The 26,906-nt window shown below is 42.6% G+C and overlaps 1 long non-coding RNA gene across 1 annotated transcript; it reads left to right on the forward strand.

Annotated features, from left to right (window-relative positions):
* Positions 1-393: 393 nt before the first annotated feature.
* LOC122221126 lies at positions 394-18,909 on the forward strand. Its single transcript, XR_006203086.1, has 3 exons — positions 394-533; positions 14,679-14,695; positions 18,381-18,909. It is a non-coding gene; the product is annotated as an uncharacterized LOC122221126 (long non-coding RNA).
* The last annotated feature ends 7,997 nt before the right edge of the window (positions 18,910-26,906 follow it).

Consider the following 26,906-nt stretch of genomic DNA (forward strand, 5'->3'; position numbering starts at 1 on the left):
AAGCTGCTCCAGCCTTCAGCAACCACCACCGTGATCAGCCAAGAGCCAACAACGGGGAGGCAAGATCCTTCACCAGCGAGATTATGAGTCACTCAAAGCTTAGATGAGGGGTCGCATTTCTTAGCAATAAAGTATTTTTAAAAAAAAATTTTTAAGAGAGAGAGAGACAGAGCACGAGCGGGGGAGGGTCAGAGAGAGAGGGAGACACAGATTCCGAAGCAGGCTCCAGGCTCTGAGCTGTCAGCACAGAGCCCGACGCGGGGCTCGAACTCACAGACCGCGAGATCATGACCTGAGCCAAAGTCGGACGCTTAACCGCCTGAGCCACCCAGGCGCCCCTAAAGTATTTTTAAATTGAGGTACATGCGTTGTTTTGGGTTTTTTTTTAGACATAATGCCATTACGTGCTCAATAGACTGTAGTATAAACGCAACTTTCATATGCACTGGGAAACAAAACATTCCTTTGACTGGCTTTACTGCAATATTCACTTCATCTAAGTGGTCTGGAACCCAACCCGCAATATCTCTGAGGTATGCCTGTAGCTGCATAATGGAATGTTACTCGGTCATAAAAAGGAATAAAGGATAAAAGGATATTTGTACAACATAGGTGAACCTTGAAAATACCATGCAATGTGAAAGAAGCCAGATGAAAAATGTCATGTATTATGTGATTCCATATAAGTGAAACGTGGCAAATCCATAGTGACAAAAACTACACTACGGTTGCCCAGGGCGGGGAGCAGGAAGACTTAGGAGTGACTACCAAGTTTTCTAGAGTTTCTTTTAGGGGTGATAAAAATGTTCTGAAATTAGATACTGGTGATCTATGCACAAATTTTTGAATATACTAAACATGTGAATATACTAAAAACCCCTCTCTGGTGTCCCCTACACTAGGAAACTGGATGATATGGAATTATATGTCAATAGACCTAGTATTTAAAAAAACAAAACAAAACAAAACAAAAAAACATGTGAAGCTGGGGGCACCTGGGTGGCTCAGACGGGTTAAGCCTCTGACTTGTGATTTCTGACTTTGGATTTCAGCTCAGGTCGTGATCTTGTGGTTCATGAGAAGGAGCCCTGTGGGGGGCCCAGGGCTGAGCATGAAGCCTGCATCATCTCTCTCTCTCTCTGTCTCTCTCTCTGCCCCTCCCCTTCTCACACTAAACAAACAAACAAACAAACTTTTTTTTTTTTTTTAATATGCAAAGTGGACTCGTCTCACGTTGGGATGGGGTGTCTGTTTGCACTGTGAGTCCCGATCAAATTAACTTTCAGCAACTTCGTGCCATGGGGTCGGGGCTCCAGACCCCTCGTCTCTAACCACACACGGATCTCACGCTACTTTGCAGTGATTTCAAATGCAGGCACATGAGACAAATGTCGAAGAGAGCCACGCTGCCGCAGTCCTCGTGGTGTGAGAAATGTTCCCATCCGAGTTGAAAGTCAAGTCTCTGACCTTCTGGGGAGGTGGTATTTAAGAGCAATGATGAGTCCGGGATAGGAGACGAGGGTAATTGTTAAGGTGCCGTGGAAATGATCCGTGTCTGAAGCCCCAGGCTTGCATAGACCACTGATAAAATTCCTGCTGCCAGGGTAAAACAAAGCCGGGGGTCCAAGCTCTTCTCTCACGTGCTACAAAGTCTGCATCTCGGGCTGTGCATCATCAGAAAGCTGCTAAGATTCGTCAGGAAGCGGTACCTATGAAAATCCCGTTCTTACCATCTGATGGCCATCGTCCTCCAATGTTTTTGATGTTAGAATTGCTGTCTCAATCGCTATTAGCACAGCGAGAGATACGGAGTCCTGTCTCTAAGTTTGTCTTTTTCATGTTGAAACTCGATCCCCGTAGTAAGCCTCTATCCTGACTGGCTTACGAGATAAAATTAATATATCTTTATCAAGATCATTGGAAGTCAGGTTCACTAAAATGTCCTTGGGTGAAAGTCCTCAATCTTTGGGGGTATGGAAGAGCGGTTTCTTGGTATCTTACATCACCGACATTAGGAGGCACAGACGGTGAGAAAATATCACTAATCCAGATAGTGTATGAAGTTGTGCTTCAATACGATGCATGAGGGAGGAACAGACGTCATTCTTGTTTATCATCAGGGCTTCACCCTACTGTCCTGTCTGCCCCATCATACGGTAGTTCCTGCTAAATAAAGCACATGGCAGAGCACCTGTGGGCAGAGTACCCTGGACAACTCGGACCAGTCTTTTCTCTTTTGTTCTGAAATGAACAAAGACAACATCTATATGACTTCCAGCCAGCGCTTGGGATCTCAGGAGGGAAGCCAATGTTACTTCACCGATATCATTCTCTACCGGCCAAAAGCAGAAGAGCTTGACATTTTGGTTGTCCTGTACCTCGTGTCTCTGGGCAGGTGCATAACTTCAGTCACGCTCTTTGAAATATAGGAAACAGTTCCTGGATTCTTCTTGTTTCCTTCTCAAACCTTTAGGGATCAGAGCATTGTAGGTCAGGAATTGCTGGTGAGGTGGAAAGAATAAAAAGCCCTCCATTCTATTCCCAACCATTAGCAAAAATTTCTAGCTTGATAATGATGTAAAGCATGGGAAAGTCATTCTAAACTTATGACCCATACCCCAGTATACAATGCAATCATGAGTAGGGCAGGGTTTAGAACGTCAATCTTGCTTTTTGAAAGTAAAATTGGAATGCATAGAATCATGAAAGCTTGGATGAATTTTTTTTGGATGAATTAGTTTAGATGATGGTCCCCAAAAGGTATGTCCTAATTCTGGGGACCTGTGAATGTCATCTTATTTGGAAAAAGGGTATGTTCAGATGCAATTAAGTTAAGGACCTAGAGATGAACTCATTCTGGATTATCTAGGCAGGCCCTACATCCAGTGACAAGAGTCCTAATAAGAGACCCACCAAGGATTCAGAGAGAAAATGAGAAGACTGTATGAATGGAAATGGAAAGCAAAATGGAAGCAGAGACTAGGGTTTTTCAGCCCCAAGCCAAGGAACACCTGGTGCCACTTAAAGCCTGAAGAGACAAGGAAAGAATCTCCCCTAGAACCTTCAATAGGAGGACAGCTCAGCCAACACCGGGAATGGGGATTTTTTGACTCCAGAATATCGAGATATACATTTCTGTTGTTTTAAGCCATCATTTTTGTGGTAATGTGTGCCCTTAGCCACGGGAAACTAATATACTTGCTTCAACACCTAATAAATGGCTCTTTTACACATAGGTTCTTTCTAATTCTATGGTAATGGCATCAATACTGAGATAACTTTGTATCATCTGGCATCCCAGGATGACATCTTTTCAAGATCTCCTGCAAAGGGCTTAGCGTATCACCTCCACATCCTGGTTTAGATATGTTTCTTTTCACAAGTCTGTGTGGGTCCAGTTACCACTTACTGAGAATCTTTAAAGCAAAAGTAATAAACTTAACCATCCCTCACTTAAACAAGAGGGTATTGCTTTTTTTTTTTTTAATGTTTATTTATTTTTGAGACAGAGAGAGCCAGAGTATGAACGGGGGAGGGTCAGAGAGAGAGGGAGACACAGAATCTGAAACAGGCTCCAGGCTCTGAGCTGTCAGCACAGAGCCCGATGCGGGGCTCGAACTCACGGACCGTGAGCTCATGACCTGAGCTGAAGTCGGACGCTTAACCGACTGAGCCACCCAGGCACCCCGAGGGTATTGCTTTTAATCATGATACTCAAGGCAAAGATACTACTGTGTTGTACCAATATTTAAGTTCTTACTGTTAGGCCTTGGACCAGTAACATAATCTTCCTGTGCCTCTGTTTACTCATCTGTAAAATGGGGATATTAAGAGGGACATAATTGGTATTTACAGTGTAAACTTCATGCCGAGTTCCCTAGCACAGTTCTCAAAAATGAAAGCCTTCATTCTCAATATCATGACCACACCATGAATTAATTAAAAGAAAAAAAAAAATTGAAACAAATTCATTTTGACTTGAATTCTTTTGGGTCCTCTCTCAGCCAGTATAAAATGGTTCCACCTAGATTTAAAGAGTCAAAAGTAGATTAATGTTACAAATGTTACCCCATTACAAAACCAAATATAGTAAAACCTTGGTTCACAAGCATAATTCGTTCCAGAAACATGCTTGTAATCCAAAGCACTTGTATATCAAAGTGAATTTCGAGAACCCATGGCTCAATTGCGATCATGTGATGTTCGGCATCATGTAGTACTTGTACTACAAGATGTCGCTCATTTATCCAGTTAGACTTTACTTAAAATGTTTGCTCATCTCGCAGAACGCTCGCAGAACAAGTTACTTGCAATTCAAGGTTTTACTGTATAAGCAACCCCTACCATCAATTGCACCGCTCCCTAATAATTACCTCTGGTTCTTATCTGGCCACCACTTCTCAGATTTAAGATACAATTTTGGTCATGTTTACCCCACCCCACCTCAAAACCTTCCATGTTTCTCCCTGCCTATAGCAAGAAGTACAAGCCATGGAATATGCCAAGTCGTTACGTCTTTGTCTGTTCTACCGGGAATTTGTGTGCTTTTCTTCTTTCTGGTGAATCTTGCTTATGTTTGGTCGTTTGTTTGTTTGTTTGTTTTGTTAGTTTGTTTGATTTAGTTCGCTTTTTTTTTGTAATTAACACTCCAGTATCTGCTCTTTCTTTATTTTTATTTTATTTATTTATTTTTTAAGTTTATTTATTTTGAGAGACACAGAGAGCGAGTGAGGGAGGGGCAGAGAGAAAGGGAGAGAGAGAATCTCCAGCAGGCTCCGCACTGTCAGCACGGAGCCCGATGCGACGTTTGAACTCACAAACCGTGAGATCGTGATCTGAGTCGAAACCAAGTCGGAGGCTTAACCCACTGAGCCACTCAGGCGCCCCTCTTTGTTTTTAAATGGACTAAATTGTTAGAACAGTTTTATATTTACAGACAAATTTGGCAGATAGTACAGAGTGTTTCAATATATCCCAAACCCAATGTCCTCTATCACTAAGATCTCACAATAATTAGTATACATTTGTCACTATTAATGAACTAATATTGGTACCTTATTACTAACTAAAGTTCACACTTTATGCAGATTTCCTTAGTTTTTACATAATGTCCCTTTCCTCTCCTGGGCTCCCACTCACGACACCACATGGCACTTAGTTGTTATGCCTTCCTAGGCTTCTCTTCAGAGTGACAATTTCTCAGGCTTTTCTTGGTTTTGATGACCTTGACATTTTGAGGAGTAATGGTCAGATATTTTAGAGGGCTAACCTATGTTGGAATTTATGATTTTTCCATGATAAGACCCAGGTTCTGAGCTACTGGGAGGGAAAACAGAGTTAAAACACTATTTTCATAGTGTTTTATTGGAGAATGTGCATTAGTGACATGATTCATGGCTCTTGATGTTAACCTTGATCACCTGGACGAATAGTGCTTGTCAGGTGTCTCCACTGTATTCCCACTTCCTTTTTTACATTTTTTAAATTATTTTTTTAATGTTTTATTTATTTTTTGAGAAAGAGAGAGAGAGAGCAAGCACCAGTGGGGAGGGGCAGACAGAGAGGGAGACACAGAATCTGAAGGAGGCTCCAGGCTCTGAGCTGTCAGCACAGACCCCAAAGAGGGGCTTGAACTCATGAACCACAGGATCATGACCTGAGCTGAAGTTAGATGCTTAATGACTTCACCCAGTCGTTAAGCCACCCAGGTGTCCATGAATTGATGGTTTTTTTTTAAAAAAAGTACATTTTCTGCTCAAATTCAGTAAACATTTACACATTGAACACATCTGGTTTATGTAGTGCCATATGAGAAGGTCAGAAACAAAATAGATTAAACTTTTTTTTTTAATCTTTATTTATTTTTGAGAGAGAGACAGAGTGTGAGCAGGGGAGGAGCTGAGGGGAGGGAGACACAGCATCAGAAGCAGGCTCCAGGCCCTGAGCCGTCAGCACAGAGCCCAACACGGGGCTCGAACTCACAAACCGTGAGATCGTGACCTGAGCCAAAGCCAGACGCTCAACTGACTGAGCCACCCAGGCGCCCCAGAAACAAAATAAATTTAAAATGCAGAACTTAAAAAGCAGAGGTTCCAAAAATTATGCAGCCCTCGGGGCAAAATCTTTGTGCGGCTTGTTTTTGCAAAGAAAGTTTTATAGGAACTCAGCCAGGCCCATTCACTTACATCTCGTCGATGGCTGCTTCTGTCCTGGAGCTTGTATAACCTACGACGTTGAAAATATTTACTAGCTGGCCCTTTACACAAGAAGTTCGCGGACTTCTGTTCTAAAGCCTTTCCTTGATCGTGGAGCGTCACATATGCCAGGCACAGACAGTCCCCCACTTACGATGGTTCAACTTAGGATTTTGAGTTTGACTCTACGATGGGGTGAAAGCAATACGCATTCAGTTAGAAACGGTACTTGAAATCTTGAACTTGGAGCTTTGCCTGAGTGAGCACTAGGCAGCGGGATCCTCCCTTGTGATGCCTCACCGTGGCAAAGACCCACAGCACCCAGGTAGCCGTGCTGTTATGGGGATAAGCAACCGCTACACTCACTACCCTCCTGTACCCATGGAGTTCTTTTGTTTTTTTCACTTTCAGCACAGCATTCAATACATCACGAGATATCGAACACTTTATTAGAAATAGGCTTTGCGGTAGACGATTATGCCCGACTGTAGGCTAATGTCAGGGTCCTAAGCACGGTTAAGGTAGACCAGTCTAAATTATGATGCTCAGTTGGTTAGGTATACTAAGTGCATTTTCAACCTGCACCGATATTTTCAGCTTGCAATGGGAATATTGGGATGGAACCGCATCGTAAGTCGAGGCAGATCCGTACTTACAAAAATAAAAAAGATTTAACTCGAAATGGGAGAGCTGATATAAGGGCTTCCTATATTTTTGTAAGAAGTCTTTGGTTTACCTGTAAATCCGGAGGAAGAACTGATCGCTGTAATCAGGAGTCAATAAACACATGTTTATGAAAGACATATTATGGGCCAGCACAGTGTTGAGAGCAAGGAATTTATTGATGAACAAGACAGACCTCTGCCACAAAAGAGTATAAACTTTAACGGGAAAGGGCTGCCCTACCCAGTATGGTAACCACTAGCCAAATGTGTCTGGTGTGCACTTGAAATCTGACTACTGCGAGTTGAGATGTACTGAAATTATAAAAGAGCCAAGAGATTTCTAAAGACTCGGTATGAAAAAAAAAAAAAGAAGTGAATTATATCATTAAAGAAATTTTAATGTTAACCACATGTTTATTTTATTTTACAGGATCATGTGATCACATAAGAAAGTATATCATTAAAATAACTTTTATCCTCATGTCTCTCTCTCTCTCTCTCTCTCTCTCCCTCTCTTGACTTTTCAAAAGTGGCTACTAGAAAATTCGAAATTATAAAATGTGTCTCATATTATATTTCTATTGGACTGTGTGCTTCTAAACTTTAGAATTGTTCTGCCAGGGGCATCTCGGTGCTTCAGTTGGGTGAGCAACCGACCTCTTGATTTCAGCTCCGGTCATGATCCAAGATTCATGGGATCGAGCCCTGGGCTCGGGCTCCATGCTGAGCATGGACCCTGCTTGAGATTCTTTTTCTCTCCCTCTGCCTCTCCCCCCCCCCGCCACTTGTGCCCAATCTCCCAAATAAATTTAAAAAATAAAAACAAAAAAATGAAATTCTGCCGATGCGGTAGCCGTTAATGTTGCCATTTAAATTACAATTAATTAAAATGAAATCTACGGTAATTATAAATTCAGCTCCTCAGTCACACAAGCCACGTCTCAAGTACTCACCGGCCACATGTGACTGGTGACTACCACCTTGGTCAGCACAGATGCAAAACATGTCCATCTCTGTAGCAAGTTCTAACTGAGAAGGCTGTCCTAGAAAAATATGAGAAGGTTGCCTGATTTGTTTTATTGATAATGACAAGCATTCCGTTAAGAAAGTAAAGAACTAAACATAAAATGGGAAACTGTCATCAGGCAAACGTATCTGTGGTTTTAGAGGTGAATTCCCTTCAAGGGCAGGTCTTCGCACAGGCACATTGGTTTGCTTGCAGGGGGACAAAAAACAAACAAACAAACAAAAACACCTTGAATAGCCAATAGATGAATACTTAGGAAGAAAGGGAAGTAACCTCAGAACAAGAAAACGAGGACAAAATACTGCTGCACATTTAGCTCTAATGTACTGTAGGGAAAAGTATGACATCGGAACTATTTTTTAAAAAAAATATGCATTTTGGAGTATTTTGACTAGAGGACCTATGTAACTGTATTGTGCATTAAATGGATGAAACATCTTTCCCTGGATACGGAGAAAAGTCATTCTAATGGCGAGAAGCTGTATTTCTTTACGACCGCTGTTAGTTTCAGTGGCAGATGTAATATCAAGCCGATGGCCTCACAAAATACGCCAGAATTAGAGCATCCCTTGGTGTAGAAAGAAGGGAAATACACACACTAAAGGCATGAAACTAACAGCACTAAGGAGAACTATATCTGGGCCCCAGAGCTTGCTCCCTGGTGACAAGATTATGAGTTTTGGAGCTTTAGAGAATTGAGTGTGAATCTTATCTCAATGACTCACTGGGACTGGTATAAAGATATCAGCCCTGACCAAGCTCTTACTATACGCCGGGCACTTTAGATGTATTCCCTCACTGAATCCTCCCCAAACCCTACAAAACACGTTCTATCAGAACCCCATTTTGTGGAAGAACAAAATGAGGCTTTGCAAGATTAAAGGTCCTATTCTTTTTTTTTTTTTAAGTTTATTTATTTATTTTGAGAAAGAGAGAGAGATTGCAAGTGAGGAAGTGTTGGGTGGGGGGGGGGGGAGAAGGAGAGAGAGAGAGGAAGAGAGAGAATCCCAAGAAGGTTCCACATGAGCTGTGTGGAGCCCAAGGCAGGGCTCAAACTCACAAACTGTGAGATCATGACCTGAGCTAAAATCAAGAGTCGGACCCTTAATGGACTGAGCCACGCTGCCATTCCTAAAGGTTCTGCTCTAATGAATGGCATGGGCAGGCTTTGACAAAATACTCAAGATTTTCCTCCTCCCCATGACATTTTACCCTGGCATTTATGTCTCTTGCACAATCTTAGACTCATTTTCTTCATTCAGAAAATAAGAATAATCCTATTTACCTTGGAGTCAGTATTCAACCAGAAATCCAAGCATTTAATTGGTGTAGTCATATGGTGTAAATGTTAGTGATGTCTTGCATTCATTGGAATAAGACAAAGTTGCTGAAATTCTTGAAAAACCAAAGTATCTTTGGAAACAGACTGATAAATTTTTTTCTTGCTCATGACAGACCTAGGTGAGCATTTCGGCTGAGAGCAGACTGCTCCCCCTGGTCATTCATGGACCCCTTCCTCAAAATCTGTGTGGTTCCACCCTGCCTGGCTTTCAACTTGTTGGAAAGAAAAGTGGGGAGAAGTCACATCCTCAATCATGAGGCTTACACCTGAAGACACACACATGTGTATTCACACTTCACTGGGGAGAGCGTACCTTTTGACTCTCACCTCTGAGAGGGTGGTTGGAAAATGCGATCTTGCCATGTGCCCCATATCGATTCAACTACTATGGAAGGAAGAGTAGATTGTGGTGGCTACCTTGTGGACTGTATATTTGTATCTCCTCAGAATTCGTATATTGAAACCATAGCCCTAACGTGATAGCCCTGGGAGGTGGGATCTTAAGGAGGTATTTAGTCATGAAGATGGAGCTTCCATATTGGGATTAGTATCCTTGCGGAAGAGAAAGAGAGCTCATCCTTCCTCTTTGCTCCCTGCCATGTGAAGATAGGATGTGAACATGGCCATTTGCTAACCAGGAAGTTGGCCCTCACCAGCACATTGATATCAGACTTCCAGCCACCAGAACTGAGAGAAATAAACGTTTGTTGTTTAATCCACCCAGTTGATGGCAATGTGTTACAGCGACCCGAATGGAACAAGACAGGACCCAAATTCAATCGTCAGCAAGCCACCCTCTCTCTTCAGTGTGCTTTGGTTGCTTCCTTTTGGGTTCCACTCTCCACTCATCTCTGCTCCTATCCCTCCTGGTTTCCAGACCTGCCATTTTGGACAGGAGTCCCTGTGAGGTCTCCTCGAACCTATTTCCTTTACCCCACTCTAGATAAATAACCCACTGGCTTCCTAACACTTATGAAACACTCTGGCACACCTTCTTATACCCCTTCCCCACTCTTCCTTGGCAATGGACTTTTCTGGATCCATAAGTGCCTTCCACTGTTAATTCCGCGTCCCCGGGAATAACCAGACTTAGAGCCTGCCAATACCACTTCCAACTTCTGGTGATGTTGGCCAAGTAACTTCCTTTCTGAGCTGAATTTTCTGCATCTATATAAGTGGAATAAGGTTTTTTTCTCAGGGGAGTTTTATATGGGAAAATTGAGATGACGAACGAGAAAGTGTTTTGCAACTCGTAACACACAACACACTGTGACAGTGTGTTTTGAAATTACCATGAAGTACCAGATAAAATAGTTATTTGTTATTTTTTCCTGGGTAGTAAGGTAGATTCTAATTTTCCCAATTATAAAATATTTTATAGAAAGAATACATTGTCAATAGGTCTAATAAAGTGCCTTTGTGTTTAGCTTATCTTTTTAGTGGGGGATATAAATATACTAGTGTATTTCTAAATCAAATAACATGAATACTTCTAAGTTTTTCTCTGTATACTGGTAGCTTGCTTTCCAAAGTACTGATACAAGTTAATAGCAACTTAAACCAATGAGTAAGGGTTCTAAATTTCACTTCTCTGTTACTTGGGTGGAAGTGATCATTAATTTTTCATATACTTCTTTTCACTTAATATGTATAAAATGGTCCAATATTACAATGCTTTGCATCTGCTTGACAATATTTCGCACATTTCCTTATTATTTTTTTTTCCTTTGAATTTCTTCATATCATTCTTACTTGCTTTTTATGTACCTCCATTTTTGTTTGTTTCTTAAACATCTTGAAAAATAAGATCCCTAAATCTGGCAAATTAGAATCAGGCCACATGGTCTGATTTCTCTCGAGTGGAGGAAAGAGGATGCCAAGGGAGAACTGGAACCCCAGTATCCTTGTCTCCAGCAGACGTGGGTTTCCTTACTGATTGCCCAGGGCCGTATTCCCCTCAGCAAGTCTCTTTACAGGATAGTCACTGCTTCCTCTTCATGGAATTGTGCACAGCTCCTACAAGTTGTATGAAAACCACTGACTGTTGGTAGATTTGCACAGTGGGTAGTTTTTATAAATGCTTCTCTTAAAAAAGCAATGTCCCAGGGAAATCCCTGGGAGGCATGTACAGCAAAGCCTCGCTAGCAGCTGCCAGAATATGCTGGAGGTTCCCAGGGTTTGAATCTATTGCTCCCAGGGATTGATTCAATTTCTGTTCTGTCAGCAAGCTTAACCGCAGGCTGTGGTGTTGTGCTCCATGATTTCATAAACAAAAGGGATATGGCAAGAACAGAAGGCAGGATCCCAGAGAAAACGTGAGCCAGTGCAACCTCATGCAAATGCAACACATTGCTTGACCCCAAAATCTGCTGTGTGGGCTTGTAAACAGACAAAAGGAAGCAGGGCTCGAGGCTAATATCTGCACGTTAAAGTGAAAATATTACCGGTCCCAAATATTCAGAGCGGAAGCAAAATGGAGGCAACTGCTCTTGCCGATAAAACAGAAAATTACACGTTTGCCTCGGTTGCCATTGAGTTTTTATTTTCATGCAGACTGAGCGCTGGGCAATAGGGGAGAGCTGGTAGTATGGCGGGCAGAGCCCTTGGTTGGGACTTGAGGCTTGAGGTCACTGCCAGCCCAGCAACTCACCAGCTACGTGGACTCGGTTGGTTCCTCTACTTTCGATCTTCCTTTACCGTAGGAGAACTAAGGTATTGCACCAAGAAGTTTCTGGTGTCCTGTCCAGCCACTCCTTTAGGGACATTTTGGCCAACACCTCTTTTTTTTTTTTTTTTTTAAACATTATATTAGTCTTTTGCTAAATAAGAATTGTAAAGGACCACGAGATGTTCCTGTGTGATCTTGTGGGTGTATCCAAAGCATGGATGCCATAGCTGGACTTGTATTAGATTGAAACCATTAACAACAAGGAGCCCTGCCCTCGAGGCTGATAGGTTGGAAAGACACTGCTACAGCACTTCTGAGAATTCATTCAAGATATGAATGAAAGAAGCCTACATACGGGCTTTTAATTTTGTTTTTGCTTCGAACCAGCAAAAGGGCAACAGATCCTAGGAGGAAAACGAGAAACCGGAGGAGCCCATAAGAAGCTCTACACGTTCCAAGAGCACCAGAGGGGCTCTAGGAGCTATCGAAACATTTTAAAGAGACGCACAGAAGCCATACCTTCATCTGCAAAATTACAAAAACGCTGACATGACCTGCTTTTGATATGGATGATACAGATTCAGCATGTCTGATCTTTTCTCATCCTGACCTTAAGCTCTAACAGGCCACTTTAGACTTTGGGTTAAGTAAGGAGGACAATTATAAAAGTAGGTTGCTATGTGAAATATGACAAAGATGGGGCGGTTCAGTTGGGTGCCTACCATGGGGAAGGGCAGGAAGAAAGATATATGAAAAGGTGATGTCAGGACAACATGCTATGTTCTCCGATTGCTGTTTACTCCTGCTGGTCACAAAGGACAAGTCTTCTTGCTTGGTGTGGTCCTTCAGCAGAATCACAAAAGGCAACTGAGGAGTTACAAAGAAAGCGGTAAAGAGCTTTGCAGGAACACAAGATCATCTCAATTAAGTGCAGGAGGTGTTATGGACGTTGACGCATTTGGGGAGTTCCAGGCATGAAATCTGAGGAGGAGTTGCTAAGAGATGAACCCGAAGAGGCAGCAGGGATGCGGTGGAGGGTTTAATGTGCTACGCCAGAAGGCTTAAGCATTTTTGTGTGGACAATGGGGTGCCATTGCAAGGTTTTCGATGAGAGTTTGACAAGGCTGGTTTTATATGGTCCCCATAGGGGGAAGTAGAAAGCATCCTTGTCGTTGAAAAATTTAGAAACAATTCCCCTAAGTATTTAGGCAATTTTCCCCACGTTTTATTATTCCCTAGCACATCACAGTCCACTCCATGCTAACTGCCCAGTATGGCCTGCTCTGTTAAGCTACAGCGGGGTCAGTTAGTCTCGGTGTCTCTGTAAATTTATGGCCCATTTTCTACACTGATCCCAGACTTTCTATTACTGAAGTCGCTAGAATTCCAACTCCCTCTCCTCTTCCTAAAATCTGCCTAAAGTTTCTCTAGGTTCCCAAAGATATCTCACTTTTCATATGATTGGTGTGTTCATTATCTCTTGACTGTGTAACAAGCGATGCTGAAATGTAGCAGTGTAAAACACTCATTGCTTATAATCTCATAATTTCCATGCATCGAGGATCTGGGCATGGTTTACCTCGGTGCCTCTGATTCGGGGCCCCTCACAAGACTGTAATCAAGTTGTTGGCCTAGGTTATACCATCACGAGGCTCAATGGGGAAGAAGCTGCTTCCTCACTCGCTCAAGGGGCTGTTAGCAACTCTCAAGCCTTCGCCGACTCTTGGAGATATCAGCTTCTTGCCATTTGAACCTCTTCAGGAGGCTCCACACAGCATGATGCCTGGATTCTTCCAGAGCAAAGCTCCAAGAGAGAGAACCAGAAAGAACGAAAAAGACGGAAGTCACGGGCTGCTTTAACCCAACTCATAAACGAGAGCCCATTATTTTTACTGTATTCGAACTCATAAGAAGAGTAACTAGGTTCAACTTCTACTCAAAGGGAGGGAGTGACACGAGAGCATGAATGGTGGGAGACAGAGACATTGGAAGTCACCCTAGAGTCTTTCAACCGCAGGCGTTACTCAAAAGTTTCTGTTTCCCCAATATTATTGAAAACAGTTACAGTCCCATGCACACATACTGTCTTTCCATGTTGGTATAATTCCTCAATCTCGAATGTCACCACTGAACTCCATTCAAACAATTGCAGCTGTTTTAGTGAAGCTGCTAGTCTGCGTGAGGGCTAGATTTTGAGAATATTCACGTTTTCTGCCCTCATCTGTCAAGTGGGGATAATGATTGCTTCCTCACAGGGCAGCAAAGATGAGCGAGGGAAGCTATATATTGCATGAGAGATAGTGATACGTCGTAAAGTGGGGGGGGGGGGGGAGGGATGCTTGTGGATTTCAATGCTCATCTCCCAGTTCAGTGACATTTCTTCTTCTGCATAGAGCCCCAAGTGTGAGCAAAGTTGAGCACTCTACATGTGCTCAAAACTGGGAATGCCTGATCCAGTCCTCAGATCCTCACTCAGGATTATTGAGCGAGTAAGGCTCTTTGCAAGCAAGGTCTTTCATTGACCAGAGCCTACCTTCCTCTCTGGATCCACATTCTTGACTTTTCAAAGTTCACCTTAGAGTCTCTGTAACTGGAAGACAAGGGCCCATGTAACAGAGAACATAGGCTGGCCTAGAAAAGCCACTTTCACTGCCCTCAACTGTGTTGCTCCGGGAAATGATAGTCTCAGACAGTACTGTGTTCAGAAACGCTTTCATTTAACTCCTGCATTGACATTCTCTCTTGTATTTTTCTTGTGCTTAATACTGGACTCCTCCGTCAGATTGCAGCGTCCTTAAGGTAGGTGGCAAGTTTTACACTTTTTTGTGCATCTCCCTAACCTCTCGTGGGAATGCGAAATATATTGCTGGTATTGATTCAATCACATGTACTGGGAATTTGCAGTTGAAGTCCAAATAAAGGGACATTTGGTCCCAGGAAGGAAGCTGATCTTACCATCGTCACAAAAGGTCAAACAGCAACTGAGTGTGCCTTTGAATTGCTTCGGTTCTGAGAAACCAGTTTTGGAAGTTCTATCTCGGTGCAGATCACTGATTATTTGGGGCTGAAACCTGTTCCCTTTCCTTGACTAGAATAAACACAGAGAAGAGTGGTGATATGTACAACACTGAACAGGGTCACATTTTCTTCTAGATGACACGACTTACTTTCAGCTACTTGAGCTTGACGTTGGTGCCTCCTGTGTATTCATGTCTTTTTCTGGTTAAATACCCCCAGTTCCTCATACAGGAATTAACCAATTCAGCTAAAGATTTTGTCCATAGTCAATGTAAATTCAGTAGAGTTATTTGCAATGGTCTCTTCACCACCAACAGAAATAACAACTAAATTCACTCTACTCTATAGAGGGGGTGCTAGCTCAGCTACAGAGCCACAGGGATCCTGAGGAAGGAAAATCAATAAAGTAATGATAGAAGCCAAAGTCCTTGCCCTCATCAGGCTTATAAGTAAAGATCCAGACTCTGTTAAACTAAAATAAGAATGCAATAAAATAAAATAAAATAAAATAAAATAAAATAAAATAAATATAAGCTAAATAAAATAAAATAAAATAAAAGTTAAAGAGTAACGAAAAAATTGAAATCCTTTTGCAAAATTCTATAACGTTTTATTTTATTATTTTTTTTAATTTGTTTTTTAACGTTTATTTATTTTTGAGACAGAGAGAGACAGAGCATGAACGGGGGAGGGGCAGAAAGAGGGGAGACACAGAATGGGAAGCAGGGCTCCAGGCTCCGAGCTGTCAGCACAGAGCCCGACGCGGGGCTCGAACTCACAGACTGTGAGATCATGACCTGAGCTGAAGTCGGACGCTCAACCGACTGAGCCACCCAGGCGCCCCTATAATGTTTTATTCAGAATACACTTTGTCTTCCTGGCAATCAGCCTGTTTGTAAAAAAATATTCTACTGTAACCAATGATGTCACTTTCTATTTGTTCGACATATATTTATTGATCCCCTACTATGTGACCGGCCCTGATGTGACTGGAATTGAGAAACCAAGTCACTGCTCTCTCCTGAAAGCCTTTCTAATGGAGTGGATGCATGAAACAAAGATAGGAGTAAGAAAGCTCCGTGAGGGTGTGGTCCTTTCTCAATTCTGTTCTCCCAGGCAGCAGATGATTTCTGAGAAGGAGCAGGGGAGAGAGGAGGGTAGGTTTTATGAGGGACCTAGAAACTTATCAGCTGGGATTGTAGGAGTTGGAAATCTGGTTGAGTTCGGGATGAAACCTCCATCATTTCTGTAGTCGCCTGGGGGCTTTGAGATAGGTATTATCAATCCTCACTGTTTGGAAGGCTAGAAAGTTCAGGCTCCCAATGTCCCAAACTGAACAGGAATGTGGTCTTGGGACCTTGGTCATAAAGCTACCTTCTGTCTTGGGACTGGATCATAAGATAGGAAAAGAAACAATATTAGAGCCTAGAAGGACTGTACCTTTGCTACAGTTCCCATACCTGCTAAGACAGTGGCTTTACGCTCTGAAAAGGGATCACCAGCTACCTAGGATTTGACACAACCTTTCTGGGTCGTGTCTCTCCTCTCACCCTCTTTTCACCCAAACTGCACTGGTTTTTCCAACTCTTACTTCTTTGTCCCACCCTTTCCCTTTTTTCTAAGTGCTTCCCTTTTCCTGATCAGTTTTTGTTTTGTGTCTTTCTGTAAAAGTCTTCCTTCAAAAAATAAAACCCAGTAGAAATATTTTCTTTAACAAAAGATGAACAATTTAGGATGAGACCCATTTTCCAACCCCATAATTGCTTTGTTAGCATCTCCCCGCCCCCCCCCCCCCCACCCTTGATTCATAAGAAACCAAGCAGCATATAAAGCAGGGGGAAAAAAATCAATCTAAGTGTAAAATTTAAGTATGAAATAAAGGTCAACGTCGTTTGGCATGTTCTACGTTCTGCTCCATGGTTCTTGGGGCTTTATTATTATTATTTTTTTTTTTTTTTTGCTCAATCATATCTACTATCTTTCCTGTTTAACATATAATTACCCAGGATTTACATTTCTGAGTCGAGGTTTATCTTGCAACTGACTTCTGAGAATGACTATCTTACCTAGTCTATCAAGCCAGTCCTCATTATAGCAGGCACAGGGGTAATGGTATTTATTTATTTATTTTTTATAAGAGAGAGACAAAAGAGGATTTGCCATTTCTTCACTGAAAATCTGGGTAATTTTTTTTTTTAATATAAAAAAAAATTTTTAATGTTTATTTATTTTTGAGACAAAGAGAGAGACAGCATGAATGGGGGAGGGTCAGAGAGAGAGGGAGACACAGAATCTGAAGCAGGCTCCAGGCTCTGAGCTGTCAGCACACAGCCTGACGCGGGGCTTGAACTCATGGCCCGTGAGATCATGACCTGAGCTGACATCAGACGCTTAACCGACTGAGCCACCCAGGCGCCCCGAAAATCTGGGTAATTTAAAAGATTTTAAGAAGCTAGTAGCTTTATTTCTAGTGTAACTCTTGGAAGGAAAAAAAGAGAGCTGAGGTTGTGAATGTGAATAGCCATTCAAAGATAGAGTCCAATCAAAGGAATAGAAACTAGTAAGATAAGCTCTTTCGTATAGTTCCAGGACCTGGGCCCTTTATTTCCTTTTATTTTATTTTTTGACTATTTAAAATTTTTAATTTTTTTTTTTTTTTTACATTTATTTTTGAGAGAGAGAGAGAGAGAGAGAGGGAGGGAGGGGCAGAGACAGAGGGAGACACAGAATCCGAAGCAGGCTCCAGGCTCTGAATTGTCAGCACAGAGCCCAATGCAGGGCTTGGGCTCATGAACTGGGAGATCATGACCTGACCCTAAGTTGGACGCTTAACCGACTAGTTAGTTCGTTCTTTCTTTCTTTCTTTCTTTCTTTCTTTCTTTCTTTCTTCTTTCTTCCTTCTTTCTCAGAGAGAGAGCAGGGGAGAGGGGCAGAGGGAGAGAGAGGGAGAATCTCAAGCAGACTCCACGCTCGGCACAGAGCCTGATGTGGGGCTCGATCCCATAACCCTGGGATCATGACCTGAGTCGAAATCAAGAGTCAGACGCTCAACTAACAGAGCCACACAGGCGCCCCAGGAGGTCTTTTATTCCTCGTATTTACTTACTGACGCTTAAAAGAGAGAGACATTTAAAAACTGGAGAAATGAAAGACCCTGACCAATACTTTATATGTTCAAAGTGATTCTAATAATCCTACAACCATTTCCCTCAAATCTGCCCTCTCCCTACATTTAGTAACAGATGTCAGACTATAGAGAGGCTGAAATGGTGTTGAGCCAGAGCAGGGTAAACATCAAAAATTCAGTAGGTAAAAGTTTAAGTAGAATATTTGCCTCCACACTGAGAATTTAGGTTTTTAGGTATGGAGGGCCATTTTAGAGAGGTAGAGAAAATGCGGAAGTGATTAGCAGGTGATTATTAAACATGTTTATTTAAAAAAAATAATAAGGCTAATTAAATTACAGATTCGACTGAATCAAGAAACAACAATGAACTGAACCTAAAGAAAGAAGATAAAAGATGAAATCAGAAATTAATGAAGAAGAAGAGCAGTAACAATTGGTTATTCTGAAACAGATCTTTTGAAAAATCAGTAAAGCCTGAGAACAGTTTCTTGAAAAGATAATCTGTGAATGAGAAGAACTATGGACAATCTACATGGAAATAAACAATGATATCTATGCTAGAAACCAATGGACCTTTTATAAGAAAATATTTCAACCCAGGGGTTACAAGTTTGAACATTTTGTTAAACTATTTTCTACAAGGAAATGGGGGTGCACAAATCAATTTGAGAACTGTTGGAACATTTTTTGACCAACAACTCCGGAAGGAATTTTAAAATTGGTCCAAATACAGCATCTAATGTCCAACCAGAGGTATAATAAACCCTCGTTGATGTTACATGTAAGTCTTTTACACCTCAAAAACCAGATATTTATGCCATTTTCCAGAGATTCGAAAAATAGAGAAAGTTTTACAATTGTCATCATGAGATAGTAGCCAATAGTATGCCCACCCCTAAAACACTGGAGACGTTCCTAGTAATCTGGGGAAGAGAAATTCCAATAATTGCTATTATGTAACACTGTTTTTGAAATGCGAACATGACACGAAAAAATATAGACACATATATATGAAAGAAGGAAACATATTTATTATATTTTTGACAACCACCTAGCTAGAATATCTAAGACAATGAACCAAAAAAAAAAAAAGTCCTACTGGAATTACTAAAATAAATCTGTAAACTGGCTAGTTATAAAGTCAAATCATAAAGTAAACATTTTCCTATTAAGCAACGATACCAGTTAGACTATAACATCAAAAATCTACCATTTCTTATAAAATCAAAACTGTAAAATGCCTAAGAATATTTGTATCAATAAGCCTTCTTAGGATCCAATTAAAAAAATTACAAAAATTGGGTCACCTGGGTGGCTCAGTCGGATGAGCGTCCGACTTCAACTCAGGTCATGATCTCGTGGTTCGTGAGGTCAAGCCCCACGTCGGGCTCTGTGCTGACAGCTCGGAGCCTGCAGCCTGCTTCAGATTCTGTGTCCCGCTCTCCCTCCACCCCACCCCTGCTTGTGCTCTGTCTCTTCCTGTCTTTCAAAAATGAATAAACAAAAAAAAAAAATTTTAATTACGAAAATTTTCCTAAAGAATATTTTAATTATTTGTTAACTGTTTTAATTTTGAGAGAGCACAAGTGGGGAAGAGGCTGATAGAAGGGGACCGGGGATCTGAAGTGGGCTTTGCTCTGACAGGCTGACAGCAGTGAGCCTGATGTGGGGCTCGAACTCACAAACCACGGTATCATGACCCGAGCCGAAGTCGGATAACCTGAAGAATATTTTGAAAGACTCCAATTAAAATCCCAGAATGATGTATTTGAAGATTGGGTATTTGACAAAATATTCTAAATTTCATCTGAAATACTTTGTTAGAATAGCCAGGATTTGTATTTGTCTTTTTTTTTTTCCCCTACTGAAACATGTGTGAGCTATAAAAGTTCAATTACTTTATTAATAAAACATTAAATGGAAGCTACATAAAAATGTGTCTGTGTGTGTGTGTGTGTGTGTGTATACACCTTTTTATCTAGCTTCCATTTTATATATATATATATATGTATATATATGATGTTCATTGTATAGATATGTATACGTGTGTGTGTGATGTTCATTGGCTTATACACTGATGTGTTTATGTGTGTGCATGTGTATATATGTATATATACACACATATAAATACAGATACATGATTGTAGGCTTCTTATTGGTAGCAGGGAACCTTGGCATGGCTTTTGAAAGGCATACTTGTATACTCATTGGCTCAGTATTTCTCCCCACAGAAGTCTGTCTAAGGAAATAATCATGGGCATTCATAATGTTACAGATAAAATTATATCCACCCTAGGTTGTTCATAACTAACCAAAGTTAGAAAAAAGTGTAAGGTATCATATACGTGTGAATTTATGGTAAGTCACGATACAATCATTGAATCAAACATTATGCACACATCAAAACCAATGGGCAGGAATATTTAACGAAACAGATTTTTCTCATAAGGAAAAATTAAAGGAATAATTACAAGTGAGGGCACCAACAGAAGGCCGATTTGGGGGATTGGTCTTGTTCCACATGACTTAAAAGCACCCTAATCTGCTGAAAACCACAAAACCCATGATTTAAGGAATTCTACGACGGTTAACAAGGACTTTACCGTGATCTCTTTCATAAGCCACTTTTACTTCCTCACCGGAAGTCCCGATCTTACCCTCAGCTGGGTCCTTGAAGCTCGCTGTTCTTGGACTGTGTGTGTTTGCCTTCTCAACAATGTCGGGACAATGGGGTCTGAGCTAAAAAGTAGACGTGAGATACGGTGTGAGTAAAAGATTTCAGAAAGATATCTGAGGGTAGAAACCAAAACCAAACTGACAAAATGTGTTGAATGGGGCAACGGACAGTGTTGAAGTTCACCTCTTAGGGTTCTTAAGGTGATATACACATTCTTACAGCATGTAAGGTGTTAAAGTAATTTTCTTCTAAGGAGGAGAAGATCGAAAATGCCCTAAGACTTGATAAACCAATTTGTTCTTTTCAGTATTATTAATGAAATATATGTGTGTGTGTGTGTGTGTGTGTGTGTGTGTGTGTATGTATGTATATACACATATATATGTGTACACATATATACACACATGTATATGTATACATATATATGTATATATGTATGTATATACACATATATATATGTACACATATATATACACACATACACATATGTGTATATACACATATATACACATATACATACATACACACACACACACACACACACACATATATATCTCCAATAATTGAGGATTACTGAAGGCAACTATGAGATTGAGCCCCACATTGGGTTCTGCACTGATAGCAAGGATCCTGCTTGACATTCTCTTTCTCCCTCTCCCAGGGCCCCTCCCCCTTCAAAATAAATAAACACACATTTAACTAATAAAGTAAATTCTGCAATATCTGATACTGGAGTATTATGCAGCTACCACGAATATTTGAGTGTTCATAAACAGGAAGGCTTATGCTACAATATCTTCCACGAAAATATGAGAAGTCATACACGGATTGTGATCTCCATTTTGAGATTTACCTCTGGGGAAAATATCGGCAAAATTCAGAGAACTATGTATTTTCAGTCTGTTCGGGGTGGAGTATCAAATCTCAGCTCCCCCCCCCTCCCTGATAACTCGCTATTCTGTGTATGACGCTGAACCCCCCATGTGACAGGTACTGCACAATGCCCCCTGCAGACTGCTGTCCTGCCAGCCTGTGATGCACACCTCTTGACCCTCTCTGGCAATCCTACAATGTAGGGACTCTTAATAACTCGCTTTTGTAATGGAGATAGTGAGGCATGAAGGAGCTCAGTCATTCTGGTGGAGACCTCCCCGAGGAGGAGAGGCAGAGCTGGGATTAGGCATGAGTCTGCCCAAAACCAGCCCCCCATTCTTCCTATTCACCCCACACCCCACTCGAACACCCCAAAGTATGGGTATGTGTGCACCTCCAGGTGGTTTAGTTTTTTATTCTTGATAAGCCGGCGCGTTTTCCAAATTTCCTAACGTGAGTTTGTGTAGCCTGTAAATTAAGAAGGAAAGATTCGTTCTGGTTTTGGTTTGTTTCTTAATAAGAAAAACAGTGAAGGGTGTGACATAAAAAGCAGGGTAAGGGCTGCTGATAGAAATGATGTTGCTAATCATAAACTCTCAGCTACCCATACAATTTAGCTTCGGAAAGCAAGGTATTGTTTGTTTCGGGTATAAACACACTTTAAAATTGGGGCGCCTGGGTGGCTTAGTCGGTTGGGCGTCCGACTTCGGCTCAGGTCATGAGCTCACGGTCCGTGAGTTCGAGCCCCGTGTCAGGCTCTGTGCTGACAGCTCAGAGCCTGGAGCCTGCTTCAGATTCTGTGCCTCCGTCTCTCTCTGACCCTCCCCGTTCATGCTCTGTCTCATTCTGTCTCAAAAATAAATAAACATTAAAAAAAATTTTTTTAAATATTTCTTTTTGGGGGCGTCTGGGTGGCTCAGTTGTTTAAGCATCTGACTTCAGCTCAGGTCGTGATCTCATGGTTTGTGAGTTCGAGCCCCGCATCAGGGTCTGTGCTGACAGCTCACAGTCTGAAGCCTGTTTTGGATTCTGTGTCTCCTTCTCTCTCTGCCCCTCCCCTGCTCATGCTCTCTCTCTCTCTCTCTCTCTCTGTGTGTCTCTCTCTGTCTCTCTCTCTCTTTCTCTCAAAAAATGGATAAAAACTTTTTAAAAATTAAAAAAAAAAAAGTTTCTCTTTCAGGGGCTCCTGGGTGGCTCAGTCAGTTAAGCATTCAACTCTTGATTATGGCTCAAGTCAGGATCTCCCGGTTGGTGAGTTCAAGCCCGGCACCAAGCTCTGTGCTGACAGCATGAAGCCGGCTTCAGATTCTCTCTCTCTCCCTCTCTCTACCCCTTCCAGCCTGCGTGCTCCCTCTCTCTTTCAAAATAAATAAATAAACTCTAAAAAAAAAATTCTCTCTCGGTTCTTATAAGGACCCCCAACGTGGATCAGTTTGTGTTTCGTGACAGTCTTTGACTCGAACATATGGCCTTTAGGCAATGATCTGGCTAATGTCTCTGAAGTCCCCCCGGCTTAGTTGCTTTAGTTAAGGCTGCAGGACAGGTTTGTGCGCCTTGTTTCGTTTTGCTTTATTTGGATGCCTTGTGGGCCTTCCGTGGTCTCCGGCGTGGCCCCTGCTCAGGAGAAAGACACTCTGGAAGGGACCAGAAGCCCGAAGGCCTCGTTGCACCACTGGTCCACTCAACCTCTAGCCATTTCATTATGTTCGTCTATGAAATACATCGGCCGCGTGACCTTGAACTGGGCAGCCGAGAAGACAACGTGGTACATTTCAACTAAGCGCAAATGCTCTTAGTTCTCTGTGTCCCCACTGACTTCTCCATTTACCTGATTTGCTCCTTTTCTTCCGTTTCCTTTCCGTTCTTTTCTTACCCTCTGTGGCCCCGCGCTTGGGCTTGCCCACAGGAGTTGCTCAGAGTGAAGAGTTTCTTCTGCTGACCCGGAGCAGGTGCTGGGGTCGTGGTGACTCCTCTACCCACCCCCCCCCCATCTAATCCCCCCCCCATCTTGTTTGTGGAGCCCTCCCTCCTCAAGGCAAATACTACCTCGGCTGTGTCCTCCCATTAGATCTGACACGTGAGGAGTGACCATAATAAGTCAAAGGCATTGGGGTGTTCATTTATGGGCTCCCGCTCTTGCCACGCCATCCTCTCAACTGTCTTGAAAAGCCCCCGCTCGCTGGCTTGGCTGCTGCACGACGCATGCCTCGTCCCCAAATCTTGCCAGGCGGCGTGCTCCGGGATCCCGAGTCCCCTTCAGGGCAGGGGTCCCGCCTGCTTATGTGCCTCCGAGGCCTCGTTTGTAATCACCATAAACCGGGAGGAAGAGCCACAGGGCTACCATCAGCCCTGCGGAGACGGTGGAGCAGAGGAGCCTAATTACGGAAATTAAGGTCTGGAAGAGACGCGGTTTCCGAGTGCAAGATCTGTCGGCACCTGGAGAGCCATCGTCCGAGTATCTGTGGGTCGGGAGAACGGAAATCCGCTCGCGTTAATTAGCCTGCCTCGCCAGAAGAGAATCATTTAAATGCAAGAGATTATCTCGCCGCCCTTGGGATGGGGGAAAGTTGTCCTCGATTGAAAGTTTGATTCCTGTAGCCTGTGGGCTGGTACCTGACTGCAGCACGGGAGGCCGGAAAGGGCAAGGAGGGACAAACCGTGAACTTGGGCGGCTGACCACGCCTCCCTGAGTCCCAGGTTTCAGTTTTCTCCCTCGGAAAAGTGGTGACGAAAGTACTGGGTTGAGCAGACCCTGCAAGGATTAAATAATACTGAAGTCGATACGGTTTATGGCGGATGAGAAAAGTCGCAGGCACATTGTATCCTCCAGAAACAGCTGGGCATTTGCTATGTACGTGGCCCGGCGTCTGGGCACGGATAATTTTTGACCAGCTCCTTTTCATCTTGGTATTGCCATTTAGCCCGTTCTGCTAGCTGTTATTAAAAGGCTTCCCGACACAATAGCGAGGGAGGGCCAACAAAGGAAAGCACACAGCCCAGCGAAAGCTATTGAGAAATGTACATTCACCCTCCCCACACCCTTGACCTCCAGAATCAGATCAGTAACTTCTCTCCTCCTCATTTCCCCTTCCTGTGTCCACAGTGAAGGGAAGTTGGTTGCAACCTTTTGCAGATAATGTTACACGGGGCACACAAGAGCGGAAGGGAGAAAGGCATTTCAACAAAAGCCTGGAACTTCAGTTTAGGTAAATTCAGGAAGGAGAGCAATAGGAAATGACAGCGACCTTGCCAGGAACGAAAAGAAAAGGATCCTGGCTTCAGCCCCGGAGCAAAATGTTAGGTCATCTATAATAAGGGTTGGGTGAAAAACCTTCAACTCAAAATGAAAGATACGATGACACAAAGAAACTTATCAAGGCAACTTTGAAGGTGGTTCAAGAAGCCAATTCTTCTTTGCTAAAGAAAGTCCTCTGGCGTGAGTGTCGCCGATTGGCGTGTGCACTGAGTTCTGTGCAGGAGAAACTCTTCTCGATCTCAGGAGCCAAATGTTTGAGCCAAAATCTTCTTAGTGATGAGGGAAAGGAAAGGAAACAGAAACTTACCAACAAAATGGAGTAGATTAAGCTCACTTTTCCCCTCAATTAAATCTCTTTAACAGGAAGTGGCTATTTCTGACCAAATGTCTTGTCATTGAAACTTGTCACAATTATTATAAATGGCACTGACAGAAAACAGTCGGTAGTGATAAGTGAGCCAGTTGAAAATCAGAAGAGGCGCACCCCTCGCCCATAAATCACAGTCCGTTAAAAACTGGAAGATGAGAAAGATTGAGAGACATAGAGAGAGAGAGAGAGAGAAAGAGAGAGGGAGAAAGAAAGGCAGGGACAGACCGAAGAGAGAAGACAGAGAAACAGACTGAGATGTTCAGGCAGAGGAATACATTTTTTCTAGACCGGTACACATTTTTCTCCTTCTGCCCCTAAAACTGCTGAGCTTCTGGGAGAGACGTTTGTCATAAGATCAGAGCTGAATCATGGTGGACGAGGACAGGCTAATTTCACACATCCCAGGTCTGAGATGATGGACTTCTTTTGCCCCTAAAAGTTGACTCCAATCAAACATGAAGAGACTCACAATTCTACATTAATTTCAGATTGTTTTCCAATCAATCAATTATACATGGGCCAGTCATCTTGCATAAATGTTATCCAGACCTAATGCCTTAAAAGAAACCTCTTCTTGGTAAGGATAGCGTTCTGATTTCCACCCTAGCTGCTTAAGTTTATCATCTCAGCAACTCAAATTCTTTTTGTGACGGGGTCAGAAAGTAAGATGTTATAGGGGCGCCTGGGCGGCTCAGTGGGCTAGGCGTCTGGCTTCGGCTCAGGTCACCATCTTGCGGTTCACGAGTTCAAGCCCCGTGTCGGGCCCTGTGCTGACAGCTCCGAGCCGCGAGCCTGCCTCAGATTCTGTGTCTCCCTCGCTCTCTCTGCTCCTCTCCCCACTCATGCTCTGTCTGTCTCTCTCTCTGTCAAAAGTAAATCCACATTCAAAAAATATTTTTTTTTTTTCAACGTTTTTTTTTTTTTTTTTTTTTTTTTTTTTTTATTTATTTTTGGGACAGAGAGAGACAGAGCATGAACGGGGGAGGGGCAGAGAGAGAGAGGGAGACACAGAATCGGAAACAGGCTCCAGGCTCTGAGCCATCAGCCCAGAGCCTGACGCGGGGCTCGAACTCACGGACCGCGAGATCGTGACCTGGCTGAAGTCGGACGCTTAACCGACTGCGCCACCCAGGCGCCCCTCAAAAAATATTTTTAAAAAGTAAGATGTTATCAGTCCACAGTGGGAAAATCCTGGGGTTAACATACCCGAGGGGAGAGCAAAGAAACATGCACACACATTTTTGTCCTTAATAATCTTCCCAGTTTTGTGGTAAGGTAAATGGAAAAGTTCTGTACGTGGTTGTGCTAAATCACTACCTAGCCACTCCCTGGGGTCGATAAGGTTGATCATTAACCATCAGTAAGATGGTTAACATACTGGGTGGAAAGTCACTCGAACACGCTCGGGAGCCTTCTCTTTGGGCTGCAGGCCGTACTGACCGAGAGTTTCAAGTTCCCCTCTGAAACCACGGACTGTCTTCATGTTTTCCTGGGGCTTATTGAAGCCCCTCAAATGTGAATTTTCATCCACGCTGCTTGGGCTACATTTTAAGACCTTCATCTTTCAGGGCGGTAGAAATCCACCTGGCCGTTTTTCCATGATGCAGCCGACGACACGTTTTTAAAAATGCTTTATTTACGCAGACAATGATACCGAGCACCTACCACGCACAGTCATCTGCATGGTTT

Source organism: Panthera leo, chromosome B3 (assembly GCF_018350215.1).
Source record: "Panthera leo isolate Ple1 chromosome B3, P.leo_Ple1_pat1.1, whole genome shotgun sequence".
Lineage (NCBI taxonomy): Eukaryota > Metazoa > Chordata > Mammalia > Carnivora > Felidae > Panthera > Panthera leo.